The sequence below is a fragment of the Narcine bancroftii genome, chromosome 1, assembly GCF_036971445.1.
Source record: "Narcine bancroftii isolate sNarBan1 chromosome 1, sNarBan1.hap1, whole genome shotgun sequence".
Lineage (NCBI taxonomy): Eukaryota > Metazoa > Chordata > Chondrichthyes > Torpediniformes > Narcinidae > Narcine > Narcine bancroftii.
In genome coordinates this window covers 50,539,563-50,554,127 of record NC_091469.1, presented here as the reverse complement: position 1 = coordinate 50,554,127, position 14,565 = coordinate 50,539,563, and the positions used below count along the sequence as shown (strand labels likewise).

The window sequence follows — 14,565 nt, the reverse complement described above, 5'->3', positions numbered from 1 at the left end:
TCGTTACAGACACTGCCAATATCCAAACCCAGGCTGCTACTTGAATAATTATGTGCATCTGCATTTTAACACAAGATGAACTCCTTTAACTTTTATCTCAGCATCAGCTGTTCTTAAATCAACAACAGGAAATTGTTTAAAAATATGACAAAATTAAAATGATTAAAATGTAAAAATATCTTTCAAAATTATTTAAAACATGTTTCGGTCATAATAGTTAGGACATCAGTGACTGTATTTAAATGAATGAGACTGCTTTACTTTCAACAGCCATAGCTGTGTCATTGCTGAGAAATAAGATGGGAAGTGCATCTGGTCCCAGAGCTCATCTCTGAGTTCCATCACTGGAATGATTGTTGAGTCCAGTGACAGAATCCATTGTCTAACCTTCAATTTGATTGTGGCTTCTGAATTCCAATAAACAGTTATTGAAGCCTGGAATATGCTGATCGAGCACTAGAGTTAACTGGCAGTTCTCCACGCAACCTCCAGGTAGGGAGCAACATAATCCAGTTCATTCTATTCATCAAAGGTAAATTATTTTTTAAAGCAGACATCACTTATCTAAGTCAAAACCACTTCTTAATTTAAAAAAAATTTAGTCATAGAGCACTGTAACAGGCCAATTCAGCCCTACAAGTCCATGCCGCCCAATTTACACCCCATTAACCTACACCCTGGCACATTTTTGAAGGGTGGTTGGAAACTGGAGCCACTGGAAAAAACCCATGTAGACACAGGAAGAATGTGAATTCCACGGAATTCGAACCCCAGTAACCTGTACGCCAACCATGCCGCCAGTTAAAAGTTGAAGGAATGTGCCATCAGTTAAAAGTTGAGAGTTCTAATTTTAGCAACAGATGGTAAATATTGCTGCAAATCAAAGACTCATCCCATTCCCAAACAGCACTTTTGATAACAGTGGACTTGGCAAATAATTTCAAGTGTTTACACATGAAACAATTTTCTGTCAGAGTGAATGCATTTCTTCCATTTTTTAATTGGTGTCATATATTCAGATTTATATAGATTATTTTAATAACCTCTCAGTTATTTCTCATATCTGCAGTTCATACATATAACTTGCTACTCTATCTATTAGGGAATCGAGAGATGTTAAAGTCCAACATATAGAAAGAAAATTTATATTAGTGCACCTTGCAGCTGTGGCTTATCTGTCATAATTAACATCAGATTTTGCAGAAAATAAATTATTTAAAAACTGTTAGCTGATAAGAAATGCACATAACATTCAAAATAGTCATTACTATTAAGTGCTTTCTGTTTTCTCACCATACAAATGTTCATATTATTAAGCATGTTATTAATGAATGAGCCATTTGTTCAAGTCCAATCCAGCTCAAGTTACAACAATTGTTTAAATATAAATTTGCAATATTGTTTAACATTTAAAAATCTAAAAATGCACTCTATCAGATAATGTTGAAAACTTACTTCATGCATGATGTTTACTTTAAGTAAATGATCATGGCCAGAAAGGACTTGTTTGGTTTCCTTCTTATCTGAGTATTTCAGCAGCGTCACCTGATAGAGAGACATCCTTAAGCAACTTAAAAACTACTAAAAGTCAATCCATACCCAGTGTACTACCTGGAACTTAATGTCGGACACAAAGCAGCACACAAAATAACTTTATACTTTTAATAAGAAATCATTCAAGATCTTAGGAAAATTATTTTCATAATAGAGAATAGATGGGACATATTAATTAAAAAAAACCCTGCATTTGTATTTCACTTTAAATGTGACATAAAAGTCAAGCTGTTTCTGTAAAATAAAAATTGCTACTGAAGAAATAATGGCACATTCTCTCTACATGATGATAAGGGTGTAAAAACAACAGTGATTTCTTGCAAAGAAGGGACTTACTGCAGAGTTACAGGATTACTTATTTTCTGCTGTTAACCTTGCAAAAATCTCAGCTCACCATCATTAATTCCTTTTAAACAGATGTTACTTCATTTGCAATGTCTCTGCAAGTAAAGCATACTGCATTTGTAGCTGTTGATTCTTGTCACGATTTTATTATAGGTCATATTTATGGACCTATCATGAAACTCAACCTTGGCTTATATAGGAAACAATTGAAACTGGAGATTTTCACTTCTACCCGCAATAAATATTTCATCGAGATGTTTTAGTTATATTTCTTATTTTTTATTTCTTCCAAATTTTCTCTTTTTTAAAAAAAATTGATTATTATACCTGTCTCGTCTTTTCACATTCTCATCACGAGGATAAATGCTATTTATACAAAGATGCATTCCAATTGTCTCAGCTGAATTTTCCAGAGTAAAAATGGATCATCCATATGCTGAAAATACACTAATTATAGAAAAAAAAGTTGACAACATGCATAATGAAGAGATACAAACAAAGTAAAAAAATCAAATGATTCCAAATTAAATTAATTTAAATGTATGCTAATCTGTAAAATTGTGATAAATTGTGAAGTTACAGAATGTCTAGTGGGTTTCATGTAATAGACTTTGTAAAAGATAGTTGGATACAAAGTTGTTTTCACTGAGAAAGCAATTTCATGATATCAGGGCATGCTGAAACACTCTCTGGCCAGTAGAGTTGAAACTATGTTGATCTATATTGAAAAGACAATGAGAAGGAATGAAAGAGAAATGCCTTCTTGCCACCAGACAGCTGATATGCAAAAGAACAATTTTACCTTCTACAGGTAGGTTTGTAGTTTCAAAGTAAGGACTCGTATGCAAATCTACAGTAGAAAGCATCCTGGAATGCATAATGAATTAAATTGATTTTTAGATCAGGCAACATTCCAACTGGGTGAATGAGAGACTGCCCCCAGTAAATATAAATAGTCTAAACTCAACAGGTAAGCTAAAGCCTTTCATCATTTTTTAAGGAAAAATCATTACCAATGACATTTTGGGAAAACAGTCATGTTAGTATCTGAAAGCATACCTGTGATGAACACTGCAGGCAATGTTTTCACCATTTTGACCATTAATCATAAATTATCTCAACCCCATAAAATGGGGGCACTTTCATCTGCTGATCAGAGCTGTTCATGAAGACAAAACTCATCTTCCACTTTTACAAATGTCAACGAAGGGCATTCTTCCACGCTGAATGAGATTTCAGGAAATAAACTACTGGTAACAACCAAGAAATAGAACTGATTATCGGGAGACATTCCAAGGCTCTAATTAGTTTCTCATCATTTTATCAAAATATGTGATTGATGGCCGGTGCACATTCAGGGCTGGCGCTACCACCACTAGGCGAACTAGGCAGCTACCTAAGGTGCAGACATCTGAGGGGCACAGTCAGGGTGGCCAGCCCCCGGTGTGTAGGGGATGTGCAAAAGTGTACTTACTTTATTAGTTGGCGTCCCAGGATCTGTTGGCTGGGCACAGCCATCTTTATTCTTGTGTGTGAATGCTGTACTTACTTTATTAGTTGGCGTCCCAGGATCTGTTGGCTGGGCACAGCCATCTTTATTCTTGTGTGTGAATGCTGACTGGCACATGCATGATGGCTTTGAGTACCGGGCCAGCCAGTACATGCACAGTGGGTTGTGGTGTGCTTTGAAGGAAGGTGAGTGAATATTCATTTCTTCCAGTTCCTTATTTAAACTGTATGAATGCATGTATTGTATGGTCTGTGTTCTGTGTGTAGTATTCTATGGTATATTTACATTTTGCCCAGGGTTCTCTACCAATATATTGCAAGTTCTCAAAGTTGTTGCTGTGAAATATGCAGATACTGTCCTTCCAGGCAGTTCTTAAAGAGACATGTAATCAACTTTATTGCTATAGTTGATGCTGTCTCACTGTGGGGCAATTAATAGAGCTACTACCTCACAACTCCAGCGATCTGGCTTCTGCCCTGAATTCTAGCCCTGTCAGTGTGCAGTTTGCACATTGTCGGTGTGGCCATGTGAGCTTCCTCTGGATGCTTCAATTTCCTCTCGAATCTCAAAGATGGGGCAGGTAGATTATTGGCCATTGTTGAAGTGTGTAAGTGAGTTGTAGAATCTGGGAGAAATTATAGAAATGTGGGAAAATTAAAAAAAAGGGAATAGTATAGATTTGTAAAAATGGTTATAGAAAGTCAGAGGGTCTGATGGGCTCAAGGGGCATTTGCATGCTGCAACATTCTTGTGGGGAAAAAATGGACACTGGAAGGTTTTATAGACTTAAAGGTGTGTGAAGTAAAAGGTTTTAATGTTGTGTTGCCCTGGGTGGATGTATGAATTCTCCCGAGTGGCCTTTAGTTCTAAATGATTTGTGTGTCAAAGTATTTTCTTTTGTATTTGAGAAAGATAATCAAAGATTGATGTATTACTTATTCTTGTAATTTAAAATAAAATTAGCAGGTTCAAGTTTTGAGCTTTTCATTTTTTCTACAAAACATCTATTTTTGAAAATCAAAGTTAGCAATTTTGGTGGGGGGAGTGCAAGTAGTTGGCCTTGCCTAGGGCGCAAAATAATCTGGCACCGGCCCTGTTTGCACTTAATGGGCCAAAATTCTGTTACTGTGTTCCATCTCTATGCTAAAACACATTCAGGAAATGGATGAAGTTTGCACACCCATGTAATTCAGATGTGAATGTTGAATTCATATGTTCATTAGCAGTATTTAACATCCACATTGCAAGTTGTAGTTAAAACATCTCCACCCCTGTATCCCAAATTAACTTATTTTCTAAAACTGTTTTGGAAATTGAATTTCTTGGAGGATATAATTGTGAATATTTTCTCTTTGGCTTTACCACGAAACACCTTTGATATTGCTGTCTACAGTAGGCAGGTGCAGCCAGCTGATGCATTGTTTACCCAAATGTTTATTGACTCATCTGAGTAGGAAAGTCTTCTGTGACCAAGAAATATCAGCTTTAAAGAATGCATTGTTTTGTGTAATACTTCATTGAATAGTCGGACAAATCCTGGGAGCAGATGCAATGGAGTTGGAGGAATTGAAAAGAATGGAATGTTACAGTGGACAAGGTATGGACAGGTGTAGTCGAGGTAGTTGTGAGAGTTATTGGATTTGTAGAAAATTGCTGTAAAGCGTTTCTGACCCAAAATGGAGACAGAGAAATTGAGAAAGGAGAGTGTTACCAGAGATGGACCGTGAAGTTGAGATTGTGGTAAAATTTTCAGTGAAGTAGATAAAGTTGACAAGCTCATCATGAGTGCATGAGGCAACACAAATGTAGTTGTCAATGTAGTGGAGGAAGAGTTGAGGAGCCTGGCTAGAATGCCCTAATCAGAGTGACCCACAGTCACCAGTAGTGGGTGTTACCACTGGAGCCATCAATCATTTGAATGGCTCACAAGACTATCTTGTGCCTTGAAGTCAAGCTTGTGTAAATTTCACTCCTTTTTTTTGAAAACAGAAGAGAGTTGGGGTATGGTTTGGTGAAACTCTGAGTCTGTCATTAATTAAACTCAGAGTGGGACTTAGATATGTCAGCTACGCATGCAGTCCAAACATTTTGGGCACAGTTACAACATATTTTGGCAACAAGGACCTTCGATAACTGAAGAAAAATGTCAGTAACAATGGAACAGCTCAAAGCTGTCCTCTAACAACAGCAAGAGAGCTTTGAACTGATACAAGTGAAGCTAATCGACCAGCTGGCAGCAAAAATGTTGGAGCTTCAATCATTGAGGAAGGTGAGCCTGAAGTTAAAACAAATTCTGTAGACCTATTAATGAACTCTATCACTGAGTTTAATTATGACTCAGAGTCGTGCACTTTTGAAACTTGGTACAAAAAGTATGAAGTTTTCAGTAGACTTTTCCAAGTTCATTGAGGCATGGAAGATTAGGGCTATTGTTAAAGAAGTTAGGCACTCGAGAACATGAGCACTACATAAACTTTATTCTGCCAAAACTTTCCCGGGTACTCAGTTTCAGGGAAACACGATGTAATGGCAGAAATATTCGGTGAACAAACATCACTATTCAACATTTGGTATCAGTGTCTAAAAATGACCAAGAGAGATATTGAAGATTTTGTGGCTTACTCAACTATGGTAAATTGACAGTGCAAGCTTTTTAACCTCTCAATGTTGACTGAAGACTAGTTCAAGTGTCTACTCTTTGTAGTGGGAATGTAATCGCTCCAAGATGCAGACCTCAGAACATGGTTGCTGGCAAAGATTGAGCATGAGCCTGATATGACCCTTTGAAAATTAACCACCGAATGCCAATGCTTAATTAATTTAAAACGCAACAGCAAAATGGTGGAAGCGGCACACCCGCCTTCAAGCAGTGTCCAGACAGTCGTCAGCAGACCCCACTAGACAAAATAAAAGTGTGATCCACCCAGCCAAACCACTCAGTGCCCGTTCGAACTTCATTGAGTAGCACTACCTTCTGCCCTTACAGATGACAGCACTGCAATAAATGCAAGCATCGGGAACATAAAGCAGAATGCTGTAGAACTGGCAGATGGAAAGCACCTGATAAGTTCCTTACAGGATTTTGGAGCTTTCCGGATTTTAGATGTCCGGCTGGGTGTTATATAAAAGTGAAACCACTCAAAATGACTTTCAAGTTGTCAGACGCCAAATGCAGGAAATATGTGAAAGTGCACATTAACGGCATCCCAGTGAGGCTTCAAATTGATAGAGTCTGATCTCATAGGTCTCGAGATCAAAAGGTTGAACCTACTAGACCGTCCATTTAATGATATTTGTCGAAAGTGGGAAGTGGCACATATGCAAACAGCGGAAAATACAAGACAAGAGTTGCTGGTACAGTTAAAGCAACACCATGCAATAGTATTTTCCGAAGGCCTCAGACAGTGCACTAAAACGAAGGCAAAATTCTACCAAATGTAAAACCGACTTTCAAGCCAAAATGACCTGTCCCATACACAGCACTGCAAGAAGTGGAGCAGGAATTAGAACAGCTGCAACATGAAGGACTAATTGAACAGGTCAACTATTCATCATGGGCTGCACCTATTGTGGTGGTGAAAAAATTGAATAGATCCATATATCTGTGTGCTGATTTTTCAACTGGTCTGAATGTAATATTGGAGACCCATCAATACCCACTGCAATTGCCCGATGATCTTTTCATGAAACTGAATAGTGGCAAATGCTTGTGATGATGTATTGGGTGGGGTGGATTATACTGACCGCTTGCTATTGGTTATGGCTGTAGAGATACTCCAACCTAATGGTATAACAGATGGAGATGCTTTCCCACTGGGCAGTTTAGAGGTGATTCTAGTCTGTTAGTAAAAGCCCAGCATTGGTATAATACTTGACTGGTCCATGTCTATGGCATATCAATTTTATTAACAGACTAGAATCACATGTAGATTGGACCGGACAGATGTTCGAGACATGCCAACCAGTTGCGACCAACTGAATGTAACCTCACTGAGACACCTGAGCAATTCAGCTTGGATACTCTGTTGGAGACTTTTGAACTACAGAAACCAGTGACCAATCAAGCACAACCATCACAAGAAAATGAGATTTTACCCACTGCACCATGGGAACCTGTACGAATTCACAAAGAGTTTGCAAACAAGTAAAGACCTTCAAAGTGGAGCCAAGTCTCCACTCATATGAGTAAAACAGCTCAAAAGGGGGAGGTGCTTGGACACCCTAATCAAAGCAAATAGTGGGTGTTACCACTGGAGCCATCAATCAACTGAATAGCTTATGAGACTATCTTGTGCCTTGAAGTCAAGCTTATGTAAATTTTTATAAATAGCTCACTCCATTTTTTGAAAACAGAAGTAAAGAGAGTTCGGGTGTGGTTTGGTGAAACTCTGTGTCTTTTGTTAATTCTCTGAGAAAAAAAGTGGGAGTTAGATGCCTCAGCTACACATGCAGCCCAAACATTACATCTTCCCTCTCCTCCCCTCTCTGCCTTCCACAGGGACTACTCCCTCCATATCACCCTCATCCATTTATCCCTTTGTATTTATTGCCCCCTTTGCACCTACCCCTATGACTGCAGGACTTCACTTGCACCCACACTTCCTCTCCTGCCGCTATTCAGGACACTGAACAATCCTTCCAAGTGAATCAATACTTCACTTGTGAAGCTGCAGGTGTCCTCTTCTGCATCTGGTGCTCCAGTTGTGTCCTCTTCATCAGAGGGACCAGACGCAGACTGGGAGATCATTTGGTTGAGCACTTTTGCTCTGTCCATTGGAATAGAAAAGACCTCCCAGTGGCCAATCATTTCAACTTCAAGACGCATTCTTACACCAACATGTCCGTCCGTGGCCTTATGTCAAATCAAGACCACCCAAAAATTGGAGGAACAAATCTGAATATTCCCATCTAGGCACTCTCCAACCAGATGGCATTAACATCAACCTCTAGTTTCTGTTTGGCCCCTCCATCTCTTTCTCTATCCCTCTGTCTCCTTACCTCCAGCTCCCCACCCCCTTCCTATGTCATTCAGAGAGCTACCCTATCACTTCCCAGCTTTTTTTCTCTTCTTCCCTCTCACTCATATCCAGCTATGACCGCTTGCCTGTTGGCCTGTGTTCTTCCCCCTGCCCCTTTCTTCACTTCCCCCCTCCACCTTTTTATTCAGGCGTATACCTGCTTATTGCTCAAAGCTTGATGAAGGACTCAGACCCAAAATGTTGGTTTTATATCTTTGCTTCTTTTGGACGCCATATGACCTGCTTAGTTTCTCCAACATTGTTATGTATTAAACTAAAATCAGGGGTGCAGTGCTGTGGGAGCTCACTGGAGCACCACTCCAGCTCCTCTGTTAAAAAAAAAAGAATCAACTTCTCCATGAATGAGGGAGATGTGATTGTAGATTTGAGAGGAGATTCCTCTCCCAACAAGTTTTAGAATTTAAGTCAGAATACTGTCTGCTCCCCAACTTTCCATTTGGCACACAGGCATTAGTGAATCAGGAATGGTAGTGAAGCCAGACTGCAAGTTGAAGGAATGCTTGGCAGATACACTCTACTCCCCTGCCTGTACTCCAATGTGTGTGAGTGAGGACACCGTGGTCCCACTAAATCTCATGATACTTACATGACAGCATGGGACACTGGTTTGGGACATCTGGTTTGGGGTGCACAGTAAAGTCCTGGCAGTGGAGGCTCCAATATTCCATCTCACCCATATTTCATCTACCTCTATCAATTCAGCTGTGCTCCCACTTACAGAATGGATCAAACCAATAACATTAAAAATGAGCCCTCAAGTAGAATTAATATTTTTTTTTAATTCTCAGCATTTGTTGGAGAGGAGGGACCATTGGCTGGTTCAAAGTTGTGCCAGTGAGTTTAGAGAGAAAAGATCTGGGAGAGACACAGGATGGTGGGGGGGTTTGTGAAGAAAAGCATTGAATGGAGAGAGAAGTGTGGGTTAGAAGCACAGGTTAGAGAGATAGAGAATGCAGAGTCGAAATTGAGAGAGACCTTATATTTGTGTGCATGTGTGTGATAGAGTGGTGGGTGGGGCAGAAGCCTGGGAGATAGACCCAAGATCAAGAGGGAGAGATAGAAAAAGACCTGGGAGAGAAAGTATTGAGTGATAAGGATACCCAGGAGAGAAAGAGAGACCCAGGATAGTGAGAAAGATAAAACAAAAAAGACAAGGAGATTAGGGACAGTTAGAGAGGAGACTTGGGATAGAGTGATGCAGGTCAGAATGAGGAACCCAAGGAGAGAGAAATCTGAGATAGAAAGAGAAAGTCCTGGTGTTACTGGCCCAGAGGACCCCAAAACCCAGAAGCAATAGAAATTCACCAAGACAAATGGTTACTTAAACAAAAGTGATTTTAAATTTTCTTTAAACATAAAAATATGATCAACCTTTTAACTTATTACTATTAACTTAACCCCCTTCTAATTCTAAACATACATGTATGTAATGTGTGTATAAGTTCAGAAAAGTTCTTTGATTTAAATCAAATCTCACTTCTCACTCCTCCAAGTTCACTGATATCAGGCAATTCTTAAACTGTGTGCAGAATTTAACATTTATGAATTTTCACCAAGCTCTGGTGCTTAAAGGTAATTGGTTATGGCTCAGGAAGGTTCTTGTTGGTTTCAGAGTAAAATTTGTTGTTTATTGGACGGACACAAACTGATTCCCTCCAATCAGCCACTTCAGTGTCTTGCCAAAGAAACTTGTCCCATCAGGGTTTTCCAAATGATAACTTCTTCTTCTGCAGGTCACCACAAGAGTTCCTTTTGTTTCCCTTATTTCAGGTGAAACACCCTAGCCAGGCATTTCTTCTTGTATGGGCCACAATGGTTTTCAACAGGCTGAACTCAGAACTCATAACCCATCTTCAAAGTAGGGTTTCAACAAGCTGCCAACTTGCCATGACTGCAGAAACCAGTTCTCTCTCCCTCTCTCTCTCTCTCTCTCTCTCTCTCTCTCTCTCTCAAGCCCACATGATGTTCTTAGAACAGCAAACTGCAATCAGACATATTGTGTCACCAGACCCAAAATTCTGAACCCGTTCATCTAAACAATAATCCATTATTCCACAGCATGTCCAATTAACACCTACTTGTGAAGTCTCTTGAGCTTAGGTTTTTCTATTTGCACCTCCTTATGAAAACCTCTTAGCAAAGCAATGTCCCTACAAAGACACTGGGCCCAAAGTGTCTGGTTAGAGCAAAGCTCTGACATTTTAAATGAGATCCATTTGTGAAGAGACCTTGGCAAGATAGATGCAAGAGATGCAGGAAAGAAAGTGAGAGACATGGAATAGGAACAATGAGAGTTGTGACCTGAGGATTTGGGTGGGGGAAGAAAGAATGGGCAAGAAAGCAAGAGGAAGAAATAAAATGAAACAAATTTCCAAGAGGCAATCCCCACAAACAGAAAGAACGACCAGGACAGACAGACATGGAGAGAGAAAGAAACTCATGATGTGGAGAGATAGGACAAATTCAAGATATGTCCAGAAAGAGAGATGGTATTTTAAAGGAAGAAACAAGGGAGAGTCCTGAGAAAGAAAGGGCCAGTAACATTTCACATTTTGGGGATTAGACAATCCTTTCCTCATTAAAATTAATCTACTAGACCTCTGCAGATAATTGGTGAGTGCAACCATGCAATACTTTGCAATATTATTAAATTAGGTATTATATGTTTTATTGTACAAGTTACACACTGAAATGTAATGATATTCAAAAATCTTGTTAATGTCTTAACTTTCACTATATTTCTGTGGAGCTCTGGAATTCATACAGATATTTCTTTAATCTTGGTTTAGTTCTTAACATTATAAGAAGTCCTATTCCTATATATATTTATAAACACCCAATTGTGTACCTGCTCATTAATGTACTGAGCAACTTCCTTGCCCCATTCATGTAATGAGCAGGTACACAAATTGGGTGTGACATATATAGAGAGAGGATAAAGGAAATGGCAGGAATTTTGTCAGCTCAGGCACCTAAAAAGTTAGCACTGCACCCCTGACTAAAATTGACAGTGATTGGTCATTTTGTTGGGCGATCTATACTTAACATAAGAAATAAGTGCAGGAATAGGTCACCTGGCTCATTGAGCCAGCTCTGCCTTTCAATAAGGTCATGCCTCTGGCTGTGGAATCAGCTCCACTAATTCGGGGCCCCAAACAACATTTCATTTATGAATCTGTAAGGGTCATCTACTGTATCTGGTGCTCCCACTGTCGTCTCTACATCAGAGAGACTGGATGCAGACTGGGAGATCACTTTGTTAAGCATCTCAGCTCTGTCTGTCACAATAGCATGGATCTCCCAGTGGCCACCCATTTCAATTTTCCATCCCATTCCCATGCTGTCATGTCTAGTATGGTCTCATGTACTGCCAGACTGAAACTATCTGTAAATTGGTGGAATAACACCTCATCTTCCGACTGGGCACCCTCCAACTGGATGGCGATAATATCGACTGCTGCTGCTCTGGCTTTCATTAAGCCCGCCCCCACCCCCCCCCCCCACCCAAACTACTTGCTTCCCCCGTCATCTCTCCATTCCCTGTCTCCTTTGGCACATACGTGATAAATTCTACCTGGTCCCTTATCTCATCCAGTTTTACACCTTTTGCTGATCTGGATTCCTCCCCCATTGTTTGAATTCTGAGACTTTCTGATATTTCCTTGAAGAAGAAGGACTCGGATCCGAAACGTCGGCAATATATCTTTGTCTCCTATAGATTCTGAATAGACCAGCTGAGTCCTGCAGCATTTAAATATTTTTACTACAATCACAATCTCTGCAGCCTATAGTGTTTCAATCAGCTCCATTTCCCCACCAGTTTCCCATATCGTGTTTCAGTCAACTCCATTTTCCCACCAGTTTCCCATATCCTGAAATGCAGAGAATATAGAACAGGCCATTCAGCTCTTGACGTTGTGTCAACCTCTGCAAATCTACCCCACAACAATCTAATTTTCCCTACTTTGCATCTATAACCCTTTTTTCTTACATCCATTTGCCTATCTAATCCCCCATTAATGAAAAATCTGTCTATCTGTGCCTTAAACATATTTGATGAGGCAGCTACGACTGCTTCCTTGGACAGAGAAGTCCACGGGTTCACTTCTCTTTGTGAGAAGCAGTTGCTCTCGCCTGCATTTTGAGACTGTCCCCCAGTTGTTTCACCTGCCAGTGGAAACAATCTCCCAGCTTTTATCTATTCCTTTCATAATTTTATATATGATTACCCCCTCGTTCTTCTAAAGTCCAATAAGTATAATCTCAGGGGAATCAATCTCTCCTCATCAGATAATCAGAACCCCCCCCCCCCCCCCTCCCTTTTCCCGAAATACGCTGTCGATTTAGAGGGAAATACATCGGAATTTGGCAAGAATTACAGTTCGCGAACGGTTGAAAGGAATACATTTTCAATGCGAAGATCCGACTGGCTGGCAGGATTTGATCGAGACCAAGTCGGCCCATAAAACTGTAGGAAATAAATATAAACTCTTAGAGGAGCAGCTTTCATTCCGAACTCAGTAGAGAGAAGAGAGTTGATAGTGTCCTCCAATAAACACCGTCAAGACTCAACCGCTGGTTTAACTTTATAGCAATCCAATTGCTTGGATTTTATGAGACCTGTAGGAAGGACGGATGAAATTGATTACATATTTTACTTCTGGTCATTTTAGTTTCTAAAGAACTAACCGAATCAAAACGAGACAGGGAGTTGATGGAAACTAAATATTGGTGCATATTTTAAACGATGGGCAAATAAATAGGAATCGTAAAACAAAAATTGGAAAATTTCAATAAAAAAATAAAACATCCAGTAACAAGTATGGAGAAAGAAACAGGGAAAAAGCCTCTGGTCGTCTGAAGAAACCTCATTGGTTTGAAACGTTATCTCTGAATCTTTCTTCACAGATTCTGCCCGACCTGATTTTCCGTCATTTAAACCTGTATCCATACCTCAACAAATAGGATCACATGATAACGTTATTTCCGACGAAGAATTGCACCTACGCCGCCCTATTTATAGGTATGGCCGAGTGAGGATGAAATATGCATATATGCACGGCCACGCCCCCATCCCAGATCACCATCACCACTGCTGTTCATATTTTCAGGGGGATTGCATTTGGTTGTGGGTTGTCTCAACTCACAACCTCCCGGTCAGTTCCAGGCCAACCCGCCTGTTTATGAGACCAGGTGCTGAGCACCATCCAGTGAGTTTGCCAGACACCGGCTTCCAATTCGCGCTCCATAAAGGAAAGTACCAAGTGAGATAGATCAATGTGACATTGCCTTGATTTGGGGGAAAGTTCTCAGTCTATTTGGAAAGGCCGTCTCTTCCTATTCACCACCATTTTATCATCTTGATTTGACTAATAATTTCGCAAGTTGTTTTCTTTGTTCCACAAATGTCCATTCCAAATACATCTCAAAGGGAGCACTCTGACCCCAACGCACACAGGAAACCTTTGTTATTTCATTGAAAAATTGGTTGACCTAAATATTCTCCAATTCGATGACGATGATGTTTTGTCATTTGCAGAAATGCAATGTACTGATACATAGACCTCTTAGTTCCTACAGCCAGACGGATGCATTGAGTACACGATGCGTATAATTTACGTAATTATATTACCGTAGTGAGACTGAACTGTGACATTGTACAATTTTTTAAATTAAAACTTAGACATACAGTAAAATTCAGATTTAGACTACAACTCTTTCTCAAATAAGTCTATTAAACCCTTCCCTAGACGGACAGCGATTTTAAGTAATCCAGAGATTTAATTTCATTCTCTAGTCAATTCCCCTCATGAATCCGTTATATTTTATGCCTGCGGCACGATGACATGCAAGCTGCAATGGGTCCAGCAACTATTCTATCTTGCAGTAAACTGATATAAAGAAAGGCTGAACTATTGCTCCGCCCCTCTTCCGAAATCTGCTGTCCCTCACTCCCGCTGGAAAAAGAAACTGTTCAACGTTGTTGCTTTCAATACCCAACTAAGTTTGCCCATCCCCAGTCACCAAATCACAAATAGCACGTGGGTACATGCTCGGAGACTCACCTCCCAACCAAAGAAGACTGAAAGGAAAATGGACTTTATACGGATCAGCGCC

General features: G+C 39.9%; 1 long non-coding RNA gene across 1 annotated transcript in view; it reads left to right on the top strand.

Annotated features, from left to right (window-relative positions):
• Positions 1-429: 429 nt before the first annotated feature.
• Positions 430-14,565, top strand: part of LOC138758202 (uncharacterized) — a 62,387-nt gene continuing 48,251 nt past the window's right edge. Inside the window, exon 1 of the long non-coding RNA XR_011354212.1 lies at positions 430-492. This is a non-coding gene — a long non-coding RNA (uncharacterized lncRNA). The remainder of the gene's footprint in view (positions 493-14,565) is intronic.